Here is a 16,104-nt window from a genome sequence, read left to right as displayed (position 1 = left end):
ACCCTTGAACTTAAAATAGTTTTTATGTTTTAAAAAGATCCATCTCAGTGTAGTTAGTTTCTTTTTAATATTTCCTCTATTTTTGGCAGCTTCTTCTCAGTCTCCAACATTTTAAAATTGAGATGGAGGACTCAGGCTTATTTTTTCTTTCCTATATTGACTCCTTTGGTGATTGCACTGAGTCTAATATATTTGTATAACGTGCCTAAGCCAGTGACTCCAAAATTTATATCTATATTTACAAACGTCCCCCTGATTTACTAACTCCTGTAAGCAACTGCCTACTTGACTTATTCACCGAGACATTGACTAGGCATCACATCTCTACATGTTAAAAGTTTAGATCCTGTCTGAACTACTTGAGAACTGTGCTTTCTCTCCGTCACATATATTGGCAGTATCATCGTTTCAGTTCATCACGGCAAAAAGAATCATCCTCATATTCCTGTTTTTCTCAAAGTGCACTTCTCTCAATCAGAAAATTCTATAGGCTCTACCCTCAAAGTATATCCTGTCTCTCTTCACTTTTAATGAGAAAATGGTTATGTCCTGGGCTGAGACACCATCATCTCTTAGCTGAAAAATTCAATCATTGTCCCTGCTTGTGCCCTCTTTCAGTCCGTGTCCAACATAACTACTCTGCCCTGTCACATATAGTCAGTTATTTCCCTTCCTAAAAACACTCAGTGGCTTCCATCTCACTCAAATTCAAAGCCAATGATCTGCGATAACTAACAAGACCTTGTAATTCATTCCCAGTATTTTTTTCCTAATAATTCCCTCTTGCTTACTTCCCTCACTTGCACTGGTCTCCTAGGAACTTAAACGCCAAGGACACACTGCCATTTGAGGGTGTGTGTATTGCTAGTCCCTCTGACTGGATAGTTCTCTCTTCTGATAGCCTCAAGTCTCACTCTGTCACATTCTTCAGATCTCTGCTCACATGTTACTTTCACATCTTTCCTAACACACCCACTTAAAATTACAGCTGCTTGCAATGTGTATTCTCCTTCTATGCCTTCTAACTCCCAAGTTATTTTCTACCATCATTTATGTTTTGCTTTATTATTTTGTTTCTTGGCTCTTTCTATAAGCCACAATATTAAATTCCATGAATTCTTAGGTTCTTGGCTGCTTAGTTAACTGATATGTCTATAATATCCAGAACAGATCCTAGCAAATAGTAGGTGGTTAATAAATGTTTGTTAATTTTTAAAAAATGCATTGCTCATTCAGCATTTCAATGTTTTTCAGGGAGCAATGATCCATCTTATGGATTCTTGTTTGATTTATTCATAACAAAATTGAATATTATGCATTTTTGCTCACTCCTTTAGTTAATTCTTTTTGGTCTGTAATGCCCTGGAGAGGAAAAGGCCAAGAAATGTTGAGAACAACTTTCTTGACATCTCTTCTCTTTTGATGTTAGTCCTGCAAACTCTCCCTGCCTTGTTCGCTCTTAGATACCTTCAAATTGATATTTTTATTTTAAGTATATTTTATTTGTTCTCAGAATGAAGGTTTTTGAAATTACCTGGATGTTTATTTCTGGAAGTGGAATTTTTTAATATTAAAGTCTAAATATCTACCTAGTTTTAGTTACTCGTCTTGAGAAATCCTGAGTATCCTGACCATGAAAGTTTTCTGCTGAGTTGCAGAGGGGTACATTTTTACCTTTATAAAAGGAGCAGTGCAAGCGACACATTTCTTAACTTTTTATAAGGATATGTGATGTATGTGTATCTGTGTATATACACACATTTTATATATATATGTGTATATATATATAAAAGTATATGTGTATATATATGTATATATATAATTGTATATGTGTATATATGTGTATCTATAAATGTATATGTGTATATATGTGTATACGTGTATACGTGTGTATACAAGTGTATATGTGTATATATGTGTATACACGTGTGTATATATATGTATATATACACACATACATACATACATATTTAGAGACTTTTGTTTTAGAGAAGTTTTAGGTTCACAGCAAAGTTGAGAAGAAGGGACAGAGATTTCCCATACACTTTCTTTCTGAACACATGCATAGCTTCCCCCATTACCAACATTTCCCAGCAGCAGAGTGAGACATTTGCTACAATTAATGAACTGGCACATCACTATCACCCAAATACTACAGTTTACATACAGGTTCAGTCTTTGCATTTATATATATTTGCATGTATATGTGCTAAAACATATAATTATACTGGATTCACAATCACAGTTTTAAAATTTCCTTACAAGTTTCTTAATTATTGTTAGCACACTATTGGTGGTCTGTATTCCCCAATGACTTTTGATGACCAGTTTCTTGAACTTTATGTAACCGTATAATATGAATGTAGTAAAGAAAATAGATACTTCACTTCATTGTACCAGTTCCAGAATGATTCCAGAAATGTTACAGAAAAAAATGTATTTTTAGCTACTTTTATTATTATTACAATAAGATACACACATATATGTTATATATTTGACAACAAAACAACTCTGGCTATAGGTAACTATATATGAAGGCATTAAGAAATATAGGGAAGGACACTTTATAAATCTATGCTCCAATCAGTCGCAGCTGATTCGTTTCTAGAACAAACACATTTTTTTTTCAATCTATTTCTAAAAAATTGTATTCTTTACTCAAATGTTTTAAGGAAGGATGGCCCACTGAAAACAAAGTGCTGGACTCTTGGCTAAGAAAAAGTAATCCGAATAACCAATTTCTTGTATTGGCAAGGTTGCCAAGACTCAGTAAAGAGTTTGATTACAGCTTGTTGTTTTGGGAATAATGGCATTAAAATATATAATAAGCTTGCCAGTGCATTTATAAATTATCAAATGAATTAATGTAGCACCATGCGAATTAAATTTCCAACAGTTGTTGCAGCCATAACAAAAATATTGGCAAACTGTTATTTTATCAGGTCAAAAGTTCTGAGAATAAACTCATTCCAAAGTTTACAAAAATATCAAATAAGGAGCATGCTAATTATAATCTTATTTTTTCTTTGCATCTGAAGAGCAAGGCATTGCCTATTTGACACTTCTTTAATTATTTCTAATTTTTCAAAATTAAAGGAGAGTTTCCCAACTACTACAGTTCAGGCAGGATCTTGTCATAAGAAATACGGAAAACCATCAATTGTCTTTCCGTTCATTATCACATTAATTCTGTCTGAATCAATATACTTTAGAACACATACAACTTTCAAGCATTTCAGAAAAAATTATATGCAGTATTGGAGGTAACCATAACATAGAAAACTCATGAGATCAACTTCTTTGGACTACAGACATTATGGAGAACGTTCATCAGTGTTAGATGAGTTGTCCTATTATTATATCATATGTGAAAATCAAGGGATCAAATGCTTTCTTATGGTGGTTTCTCCTCTCGATACACTTTTGTAATTGATTTATCACTATCTTGTTGAAAGGATAAACCTAAACTTAAATGGCTTAAACTTCAGAGCACAAAGTGGTGACCGTGGGACAAACAAAGACTACGGAGCTGCCCCACCAAGGACATGCTAAATATAAAGCCATACTTGATGCTAGCAGGAGTGAGACAACCCACAACTAAAATTCTGGAGTTGAGAGAAGTGGTAATTATCAACTCTGTGTTTTTGCTATAAATCATTATCAGTTTTACTGATGAATAATTCCCAAGAACATAGAAAACTGCACGGCAAACAAAGAGTAGATTTCCTATGTATATTTGTTGCATTGTTCAACTTCTCGTTAAGCCACAGGATTGGGCAGTCAGTGGAGAGATTGATTCCAGAGTTTTACTGAGAAACACACATGTACACACAGAGTATTTTAAAAATAAACATACCTGGTTTAATTGGCTTGTTAAAATACTGTGGAGATTGAATATATATTAATCTCTTGCTCTTGTTACTTCACCAAATACTAAAAATAAAATCATAATTGTTTAGGATACTGAATCACGGCGAAGCCCATAGAGAACACTACAGGCTTTCTCTAACATCTATCAGCTAGATGCAGCTTGGAATATCTCATGAGTCTATTTAGTATCTAGAGGCCTTTGGTTCATGAAGGAGACATATCTAAGGCCCAAATCTGAGATTCAAGAACCAGTGCTTCCCTGAATCTTCTATGTAAAATAGTGATCACTTTTAAAAGTCAGCTGCTGAGTATTTGTGACTTAGTTAGAGAAAAACAAATGTTAAACATCGCCATAATCACTGTCACAACAAAAATAATAAAAGTCTCATAAAGGGACAGTGGGTTCATCTGAAATGCAAGCTAATTATCTAAATTATTAGATAATTTTCAATTCAGCAAATGAGAACTGCATTGGGAAATACAATGATCAGGATCAGTATTAGTACAACATTGTTAGCTGTGGTTCCCCTCTGTGCTTCCCCCTCCTATCTGGAAGGCAAACTAGAGTGAAGCCTATACATCAGCTATAGCACAGATGTAATCCTAATGCTCTCTGTGAAGTTAAGGACATTTTAGGACCTTTCCTCTTTCCTCTCAATAGAGTTTAATAAATTTGTGAAAGTCTACAATAAAAATTTGGTGTGTTAATAATTTTTACTGATTTATTAAGTCGTAATACTATTATGTAAAGCTGAAACTACCTTTTAAAACTTGAATATACATACACAATTTATTTGTGCTTGAATACATATGTGTTTGCATTCCCTTTATAACTCACAAAACATTCTATCAATAACATTTGATACTTGCTTTTGTATATTTTTGACTTCCTCTTGTGTTCGGAATAGTCCCTGGAATTGTCAACAAGTATTAGTTTGAATCCCAGATTCCTCAATAATAATTAGACAAGCCTAGGAGGTTTTAACAACCTCAGATTTCTTTGTCTGTCAAAAGTGGTTAATAATACCTATTTTGCAAGTTTGTTGTAAGTCTAAGTGAGATAATACATAAGAAGGTCTAAGTCTAGACCTTCTATTTCTTAATATTTCTCTCCCTCCCTTGCCCCCTTCTCTTTTATATATATGAATGTATGTGTGTATATACACACACACATATATACACTATATCTATTGATATATATAGATAGAGAGAATAAGAGAAAGGCAGGAGTGAAAGGAAAGTTCTAACATAATTCTGATCGGCATCTCTAAAGGAAAGGAGAAAGAGATCAGAAGCAACACTTGAAAAGTTATTGATGGATATTTTTTCCAGTCTGATGACAACAAATCTCAGAGAATCCCACTTAGAAAAAGTACAAAGATAATCGAGACACCTCATTGTGAAACTGTTGAAAACCAATGATAACCTTAAAAGCATTAAAAAAAAGACGTAATAACTTCAAAGGCAGTAAAACAAGACTGATAGTACTCAAAAGAAGACACAGTTACTAAAAGACAATGAAACAGCTTCCTTAAAGTGCTAATAACAACAAAAAACTTGCAACATAACATTTTTTACCCACCAAAATTATTTTTCAAGTTAAAAAGTAAAATAAAGAGGCTTTGACTTCCACTCTTTTCCACCAAATAAAACAAAAAACATAAAACAAAGAGCCAAACAAGTAAGCCAAAGAGATGAAATAACAAAAACAAGCAAACAAAAAACAAATAATTTGAAAATTTTGAGAGAATATAAAGAAAAATATACAAAAATATATAAAAGTATAGATGCATCATAGCTCAAAAGAAAAATGTTACTATTTGCAGAGATATGATTGTGTATGGACAACATATTAAAACCTCTAATTTTTAATAAATCATAAGCAATTTTATGAAGTTCACTGGATAAAATGATTACATAATTGATTCCTCTATTAGAGCAAATTAGAGCAATTTTAAATTATTTAAAATTTCATCAAAGCCTCAAATCTCTAAGAAAACAAAAAATATGCAAGGGCTATCTACTGACAATATAAACCTTTAAATATGAATTAAATTCATATAGGAATACATTGTCTTCATGGATTGCAAGTTTCAAATGTTGTAAATTGGGATCATTGTAAATGTATCAATTCTCTCCAAATTGTTTTATCCCAAAGTGCAATCCCACTTGAAATCCAAACCAGTTTTTGGGGGAAAATGTAGAAGCTGGTCCTAAAATACTCATGATAATGCAAAAGCCAAGAAGAGCCAATACAATCTTGATGAATAGGCATAAAGCAGGAGGGCCACTTCTGACTTGGTACCTGGTTCTTTTCCTGTTCTTTTTTTTTATTAAATAATTTTAATGCATTTGTTCCATTTTTTAATCTAGTACTCTATGAAAGCCAGATGTCATATTTCTGTTTTCTATTTTTAACAACTTCTTCTGTGCTCCGGATTTACTCTGCTTGATATACTCGGGTTAATTTTCCATTGTGTCTGTTCTGCTCTTCCACTCTGTTTGATTTTAGTTGTGGTTCCTATACTAGTAATGTTTGATTTTTATAAGAATTTGTTCTAGTTGGGTGGGTGCAATATTCTATTAAGTTAAATTGAGGGCAATGACTATGAAGTTTTATCTTGCTCAGTTTGGTATACATTGCTCAAGATTAAATGGCTAATGGATGTTTGATTCAAGATTTGAGCCCTAACCTTCTGATTCTAGAGCTTGTGCTTTTAAACACTCGGCCATAGAGAATTCCAAAGTCAGTACTATTTTCTATGGCCAGCACTGTGATTTCCAGCCTTCTGTTCACTTGCACGCTCTACTTGTCAAATATGCCATCTTGTATTCAGAATATCTTTCTTGATCCTACCAAAAATTATCTCAGAACATAATCATGTATTTTTATTGCTAAGTTGTCAATAAACTACTTCACCCTCACATAAGACTATTGTCTAAATCTATCATTAAAGAATGTTAATTCTTAAAATTAGCCTTAAAAATGAAAATACATTGGTGTCAATGAGATGCAATACAAAAACTCATCCAAGTTCATAGTCCTGATCTTGTGCTTATATGTCCTATAGTCACAACATAAATATATAAACAAAAATAAGCCCAGGGAAAAATATTTATGTTAATAGGGATCCAGAGCGTCCATTTGTTAAAGTTAGAACTACAGCCAAACATCACAAAATGACAATTCAGCAAACTTTTAGTAGACATAAAATCCTAAATTGTAAAGAAATAACATTTCATTTTAACAAAGCATTTATATTTCTGATACCTCTATATGAAATATTCTAAATTGCCACACTCTGGACCTAATTATTTACTGTTCCACAGACAAATGACATTCGTTTGTTGTCACACTTTCCTCACATAAGGAAGTAGTTCACTATCTCACTGGAAAACCAAAAATGTTTCTCAGAATACAATTAATAACCTGTTATATAAAGAACAACATATTTCAGCTCATAAATACAGTTGTATTTGTCTTCATCTTCCCATCAGAATTAAAATGAGTTAATAAAATAATTATCCGATTTACCCCTTTTTTCATTTATATGTGACATAACTTATTTATGATATTATTTTTATTCCATTATACAACATAAAAATAAATTATTTTTCCCTTTTGGATGGTTGGATTAATTAAACATTTTGTTTTAGAAACTGTTCTATATACTTAAAAATAAAATGACATGTTTTATATGAGATTTGTTTAAATACTGAGCAAATCTGGTAAGATGAAATTATTGTCTTACATCTCTTTAAGCAAACTTTTTACCTTCTTATTGTATTTTACATCGTATTAAGTAGTCATCATGTTATGAATAATTTTCTATGACTGACAATAACAGATAACCTCAAACTATCTAAAAATGGAAAGAAATAGATTAATACTACATCATTTGAAATATTTTAAAGAATAAAACGGAAGGATAAAATTCTACTGAAATATGAATTAGATTGAATATAATTTTGAGATATATTTGAGCTTATTGGATTGAACATTCATGGGAATTTATGGACAAATATATGACATAATTGTAAATGTTGAATTATATTTATCAGATTGATCCTAAGTAAAATTATGAATTTCAAATATAGAATGATATGTTATAAAATTCATAATTATAATTTTTGTTAACCACATTGGCTATAACACAATTATAAGACATACAAAGTGTTAAAGAAGCTATTTAGGATTGAATTTCCTGAACAGTGGGTTCAGTGTAAGGCCAAACTGGGTTTGAGTACTTCCTCTGTCACATAGTAATTATGTAGATTTTGGAAAGTTCATAACTCACTGTACCTCAGAACCCCCACTTATAAGATGAAGAGATCAGTAAGGTCATTATGATGGTGAAATGTGATTATGCACACGATGAACTTAGTACTGCATGGCAAAGGGAAATGACTCCAATGCTGGCCATGAGTATTATTGCTATTATTATTTTCTAGAATGGCATTATTTATTTGTTTCATATATAACAATACACAAGAGGACATTAAACAGGTTGGAGTGATAGGATATTAATAAAAAGGTATGTCAAAAAGCAAGAAAGAGGTAAAGGCTTGATATCAATGAGTACAGAATTACATATGATCCCTGACAGACAAAGAGGGCTGGAAAAAACTCAGAGATGATTCTTTTGCTCATTCATTTGTTCATTCATGCAGTTGTCAATCATCAATCAGTCAGTCAGTTTCTAATGAGTATCAACAGTGTGTCAGATTCTGATTAGAGGCTGGAACACTCTGGAAGAATCTTTCTGCTAGAATCCAAACTCCAGGACACCAGGAGGTTTTTGTCTATTGTGTTCACTGCTATATCCCCAATGCTTAGAATAGTGATTGGCCTGTGGAAAAACTCAATAAATAATAGTGGTAATGAATGTTGATGAATGCATTTATTTCTTATTCATAATCCATAAGTATATAGTTATCTTTGTACACTCAAACAAACAATTCTGGCTGTTTGAAAAATTATTGCTATCTAAAATTCTCTAAAAAATTAATTGCAATTAAAAGTTAATTTTACAGCCATTTGATATGATGTTCTTATTGTACTCATTCTGGTACCATATATATATCATCACCCTTATATCTAGTCCATTCCATCCAAACTCCTTTTAATATTGTGACTTTTATATTATGTATAATGTAAACTCTTAATAATCAATATTTTAGCATCAAATAATTGTATTTAATGTTTTAAAACATGGAAATTAATGCAATTGTAATACGTGGTAATATTTAATAAATCTAAAACTATTTCAAGTATTTGATAGCACATACTCATTGAAAAATTCTTGTAAATGTTTTTAAGGCAGAAATATTTTCCATCTTTATTATTAATAGCAAGTCAGCCAAAATCTGATTTCAAAAGAAACGGACTTTTATAATTTAACACTTCTGTAACCATTACTTAATTTTTGACGTATATCACGCTGCGTGTCTGAAATATGACAGTCAAATAAGTGCTGTAAAGAGACACCTATATTAAAATACACTCAGATGTGTTATGAATTTGTGCTTTATAACTGTTCAAACTTCAAATTCTTTTGCTATGTTTTGGATAAGATATCACTTATATTAATGTAAAACAAACTTCATTTGCTCCATTAGCATATATTAAATAATGAGGAATGTTGGTTGATTCATATACTAAACAGTTCACTTAAGATATAATGAAAGAACCTATCAGCATTTGACCACTTAAAGGCACCAAGCTATGCCTCTGCACATATGAACATCTGTCTGCATTCATAGATTTTTTTCCTTTAGCTAGAAATATTTTATTCTATTATATATTTACTTAACTCTTCTGGGGAACAATCCAAGACAATTATTTAGATGTTAATTGTTCCTTGTCTGACTTCCATATCTATCTTTTTTCACCTATAATTTTATGTAAAACTTCTCGTTTAGTAAAGCTTACTTTTTATCCCATGCATACAGCAAAGTGTATTTCTCACTGTTACTTACTCAAGTACAGCTTGAGAAAACTGTAATATTCACTGCATTTCTACCAGAGTTGTTGTTTATGCTGCTACATAAAATGTTTTTCATAGAGATTCACTGCAAGCAGATTTTTCTCTTTCTCCCACTTTTTGTTCCTTACCTTTTATATTCTTCATCTGGGTAGATAACTGTAGGTAAAAAGATGGGCAGAGATATATTTTTCTGTGTGACTTACTATGAGGCTCCAGAGGGAGAGCAGGCATGACGTCCCAGTTCTCTACTTTTTCATACCCTCATCTATAATTTAGGGGATTGATGATGGAGAATGCACTTGACATCTTCTTTTTTTTCCTGTTTTTATTTTATTAAAACTTAAGCATATAGTAGACTAAAAGTTATGTAGATTTTTCTCAATCTGCCTCTTAGTTACATCAGCCTATTTAAAGAGAAAAACATATATTGAGCAATCTTCATTTTTAATCATGTGGGTTTCAAATTTCTTGCATTTGCTTTAAAATTTACAAAATGAGCCACTGATAAATTGAAGATGCTAGCCAAAAATTAACTTCAAATAAAATGACAACATATAAATTATTACTATGCCAACAATTTTTACTTTAAAATATAAATTGCAGTTTTAATAATGATAGGATGTGTAATAAAATTAGTATGGCTAAAACTTGGCAATAATTAAAATTTAAGTCTTATTTCATGACTTACTGTGACTTTCAGTTAGTAATTTAACCTCACTGAGCTCTACTAAGCCTTGTGTAAAGTTAAAATCCACCTCATAGGGTTGCCATTTATTAATATGTAATTAATTAAAGTTACCTTTGCAATACTACTGAGTATTGATAGAAGTAGTATTGTAATAATAGTATATTTAAACATTATCTACTAATTAGTACATTATTATGAAATAGGTAGTTTTGCTTTTTTATTAATTACATTTGAAACTGGTATTTAGACTGTTTTTGGCACAATGTTTTTCTCAATAATTTGTAAAGTCACAATGGTGAAATGGCATATTAAATAATGATTTATGCAACTGGAAAAAAATGTTATTTAATGCTTTTTCACAGAAGTTTAGATTTGCCTCCATTCCTTAAAACCTAGTATAGAAATTGCATTTAAATTTACCTCAGTATATTCTCTTATTTATTTATTTATTTTTTGCGTCACAAAGTATTTATTTGAAAGATTTAAAATGTTCACTTTTGGTTACTATATAAATTCAATTTGGTATCAGTTAATTCACTCAAAATATTAAATGACTGGCTTAATGTTTATTGGATATATTAAGAACACGTATCAAGTTGCAATGGGTAATTACAATGATATAGGCGAGCTAGGAAGGGAAGAGTGTGGTCCCTTTCAATGATATGGAAGTGGAGCAGGGAAGTGCTTGTAGAGAAAGGAGGGTCCCTGGCTAAAGCTCCACCCCCACAGACCTAACGTGAGGCCAGACACTCCTGCCCTTGTGCCCAAATGTTGCATTTTCCAAGACCACCCTGACCCGCCAAGTCCCTATGCTGGGCCTATAAAAACCGAGACCCTAGAGGGCAGACACACAGGCAGCCATATGTCAAGAGGAAGACATCAGCAGAAGACCCAAGAGGCTGGATGGCGAGAGGACATTCAGGGAGCACACTGGCTGAAGAGCACACCGACAGACGCCTTCACACTGGCAGTCCACTGACTGACAGGCCACTGACTAGCAGGACGAGGCAGAGTTTGGCTGGGGTAGTCAAAGGAGATCCAAAGGCACCCTGTGGCCCAACTCCAGGGGAAAACCATCTCCCCTCTGGTTCCCCCATTGGCTGAGAGTTTCTTCCCTTCTGGCTCCCCCATTGGCTGACAGCTACTTCCACTCAATAAAACTTTGCACTTATTCTGCAAGACCATGTGTGACCTGATTCTTTTGGTACACCAAGGCAAAAAACAAAAACAAAAACAAACAAAAAAACCACCCAAGATACAGAAATCTCTCTGCCCTTGTGATAAGGAACGGGGTCTAATTGAGCTGGTTAACACAAGCTGCCTACAGACAGCTAAACTAAAAGAGCACCCTGTAACACACACCCACTGGGACTTCAGCTGTAAACATTCACCCCTAGACACTGCCATGGGTTCCGAGCCCCACAGCCTGCCCGTCTGTATGTTCCCCTAAAGGTTTGAGCAGGGGGGCCCTGAAGCAGCCAGCCACACCCTATCGCATGCCCTGCAAGGAGGACAAGGGAAGCTTTCCCGTTTCAATAATAGCTGAAATTGCTATCTAATATTGCCCATTTGTAGGCATTTTACACTCCTAGCATAGACATGTTCTAGGTCAGGTAAGAAGACTCTTAAACATTGATTTGGAAATTCGTAGAAATATAATAAAAAACTGTATTTCCAATAAGCAACTTTTAGTATATTTTATGTTTTAGTGATTGAAGCTCTTTTCTTTGACATTATGAACAGAGTTTTTTATTCATTAAGTGAATAAAAGACTTGTTTTTCCTCTCTTAATATTGATAAACAGTGGTATAGCACTTGTGAATTGAGACCATCATCTACACTGTAAAATTGCAACTTTCAGAAAGACCACTAGATGTCTCTACACGACACTTTTTAGAAAGAATGTACTTCAGAATTACTGTTGGATGAATAAATTGAAAGTGATAGTGGACAAAAATAAGTACAAACAAAATAAAATTAATTTTTTTCAGAAAATGCAATACATTTTATAATAGAATGCATTCATGTGCATTTTTTAATCCAAAAATATATTATAGGAAGTATCTAAAGCCTCTGTCACTATTAATATTGTTCCTTAACAGCAATGACTGGAGGACAGGCACTTCAAGAGGAGTCCATAGAAGTGTGGGTGTGTGTTGAAACAATCAAGGACTCGCATGTAATCAGGGAGGTACAATTGAAGCCCAAATATAGAAGGGCAGCCTGATTTCAGGCTGGCATTGAGATTTCTGAGGAGGCTGTAAAGGGGTTTTGTAGGGCTTGACAAGGAGGACACTTGGTGGATGCAGGTGGTGCCAATTTATAAGTGAATATAAGAACATACACACACACACACACACACACACAGGCAGAAAACAAGACATGAAAGAGGCGAAACAAACCTAATAATTGGAGACAGATCTAAAAAGAATCAGTAATGAAATACAGTGGTCGCAAGGTGCCTGGCATAGGAGAAAGATCTCCAGCCACCCTCACATTTAAATCTCCAATTGCCCAGATGGTAGATCCCCTCAAAAACTGCAAACTCCCTCAAGACCAGCACAGGGTGGGCTGATTAGTACAGTTCTTTGCGTGGAAACAATACAGCTACTACCCTCAGATAGCTCCACCCATATACAATAGCAGTTGGTCTCGGAAGTGTACACAAGACTGAAGACATGAGAAAGGGCTTATAAAACATCTTAGAGTATAGAATAAAGGGAAGCTCCCTCACCCCATCCTATGTGTACCACTAGTAAAGGTAAGCTACATGGATAATCTGCCCTATTGGATTTTTCTGAATCTTCCGTGAGTCAGAGCTGGCACCTGATGGTTGCTTGTCCATTGTAAAAATAAGAAAAATGAGAAGGAATGGATCTACAGCTGTAAGCAGTACCTGACAATCTCATCTGAAAGAATAAAAGTGTACTGGAAATACTAACTATTGTTTAAAGCATATTATCATAATATAAATTTGTTAGATAATGGGTAGATTTATTTTAGGGCCATGTGATTTCCAAGAAGTTTGGTTATCATTTTAATTATGACACAGGATGAATCCCAAGCTTTCCTAAACTTATGAAAGGCATGCGGTCACTTGTGCTTTAAACTGAAAACACTTTTCTATTAGATATCGCAGAATACAGACAGCCTTGAGTGAGAAAGTCTGCATAATCTGTTTTTCAAAGTCTGAAGGCCGATTTTTCCAGTGCATATGTAAAAATACATTTTGTAATTGGACTTATAAAGCCTAAATTTATTTTTATATCAAACTTATACACACTTTAAAATTTTACCAATATATGATTTTCAAAAACTAGAAGTCTTATTTGCTGAAGTAACCACTAAACATGAAACCTCATCGTAATAAAATTGAAGTTTTATTAGAAGATTCTATAATGTATGATAATTTCTTTATTTTTTCCACATTAACTTGGAAAATAAACGGAACATAGGTGTTATGAGACATTTATGGAGATAATCTTTTCTCGTGTGAGTGAGATGAAAATATTCCTCAACTCTCTTCTTTTTGGATTTTTCTGGATCTACTAATTCTCTTGTATACTGCTCATTTTTTAACCAAAATGTTATTGTTTCTGTGTTTAAAATAATGAGCACTATTTTATTATGGTGTCTGCAGATAATAAAAAGTGTATTATAAGGCTGTACTGGACTACTTATAAAGGTGATACAAGTCTCTGTTTATGGCCACAATCCCTATGCATCATTCCAAACACATAGCAAAGTTAAATAAAATGTAAAAGGAGAAAACTAAAAACAGGAGAATGTCTTAAAAAGTGAAAGAAACAATGAGAGTCTTATGCTCATAGAAAAATGAAAAGCTGCAGTTTACAGCCTGTTAATACAGCATCTGTTTCCTACACAGGGGAAATAAATGCACCCTTGGAATAGGGATTGAACCCACCCACCTGTGAACTGCCTCTGTGACTACCTAGGGTAGCTCCAATTTCTCAAGAAGAGAGGGCCCGAAGTTGAAAATGTAAGACCTAACCCAAACTATGCATCTTGGAATCTTTATAGAAGAAGGAAAATCACCTCAGAAGACATGTCTGAGCTTACAGAAGGATTGTTAAACAAAAACTGGGAAAGCAGCAGATAACTGCAAAGAAACAGTGCTTATAACTACAATACTACCAAGACTGTCTGATTAGGAGATACTGACAGCGATATAACCAAATGAGGGAAGAAACCAGGTAAGTCAGAAAAGGGTGATGTGAGCTAAGGCTCTAAAGTCTATCTTAGCCTCGGGGGAGGGCCCAAGGGGGGTTCAATCTTTACAAATTGGTAAGGTAAATATGCATGTAAAAATTGAAGAGTAACCAACAATGAGTAGAAATACATTACAGTGATTCAAAAGTTTGCAAGAAAAATAGAAAGAAAATCAAGGAAACAAATTCACGCCTTGCAATATAAGATATAACTCAAGAAAGAAAAAGTAAGTCCAGGAAAAACAGAAAAAATAGAATTCAAAAAGTAAGCTGGTAGCAAAATTAGCAACTAATAAATGTAAACATAAAATCACTAAGTAAATCAGATTGAATAAAAAACAAAATCCAGAGCTGGGCACAGTAGCATGCACCTGTAGTCCCAGGTACACAGAAGACTGAGGTGGGAGGATCACTTAAGCCCAGAAGTTTGAAACTGTATTGTGCCATGATTGTACCTGTAAATGGCCACTGCACTCCAGTCTGGGTAACATGGCAGTGTTTTTTCAACAGTCTGTTGAAAAAAAAAAAAAAAAAAAAAGGAAAAGAAGAAGAAGCAGCCAAAATCCAATTTGTGCTGTTTACAAGAGACACAACTAAAGTATGAAGAAACAAGGGAGAAAAACATTTTTAAAAAACAGATTTTATACATTTATATTAATATTAGAAATCATAAATTTTAAGAAACAAAAGCAGAATTTTGGGTAAAGAGGATAAGTGCATTTTAGTAAAGTTTTAAATTCATAAAGAAAATTTTTAAAATTTAGAATCTAAAATAGCTAAAGCAATTATTGAAAGTGTTGGAAAATTTCAGACTAGTGTAACTAAATCCACCAACACTATGAGATATTACAAGTGTTTTTCTTAATTTTGATATACAAAAATAATATTAGTATTTGAATTAACCTTGATTTATACCTGTGTAGACTTTTACATACATAATGTGAATCTGAACCTTCAAATCACATGTTCCCATATATGTAAAATATATTTACAAAGATGGATCATAGAGCCTACAATCACTAAATAGAATACTAATGCAAATGACCGATATGAACTAAAACACAGTAAACCCCATGCACTTGGTACATTTAAAACATTCTAAATCTATTATAAGTTGAACAGTTATGAAAATGTTTATTTTATTTTCATATTTTCATTCAGTTATAAGTGAAACATAACAGAAAAGATTCTCTATGTACAATGTGGAATGCAGATATGTTATAGCCTAAAATGTTTATAAAATATTTAAAGGCTAAAAGTTAAATTAGCTAAGCATGAATCTTAAAATTAATATACAATAACAAATCACAATGCAATAAAGAGGTTTAAC

The sequence above is a fragment of the Pongo abelii genome, chromosome 17, assembly GCF_028885655.2.
Source record: "Pongo abelii isolate AG06213 chromosome 17, NHGRI_mPonAbe1-v2.0_pri, whole genome shotgun sequence".
NCBI classification, from domain to species: Eukaryota; Metazoa; Chordata; class Mammalia; order Primates; family Hominidae; genus Pongo; species Pongo abelii.
The sequence above is the reverse complement of the archived record's forward strand: the minus strand, read 5'-3'. Positions refer to the sequence as shown.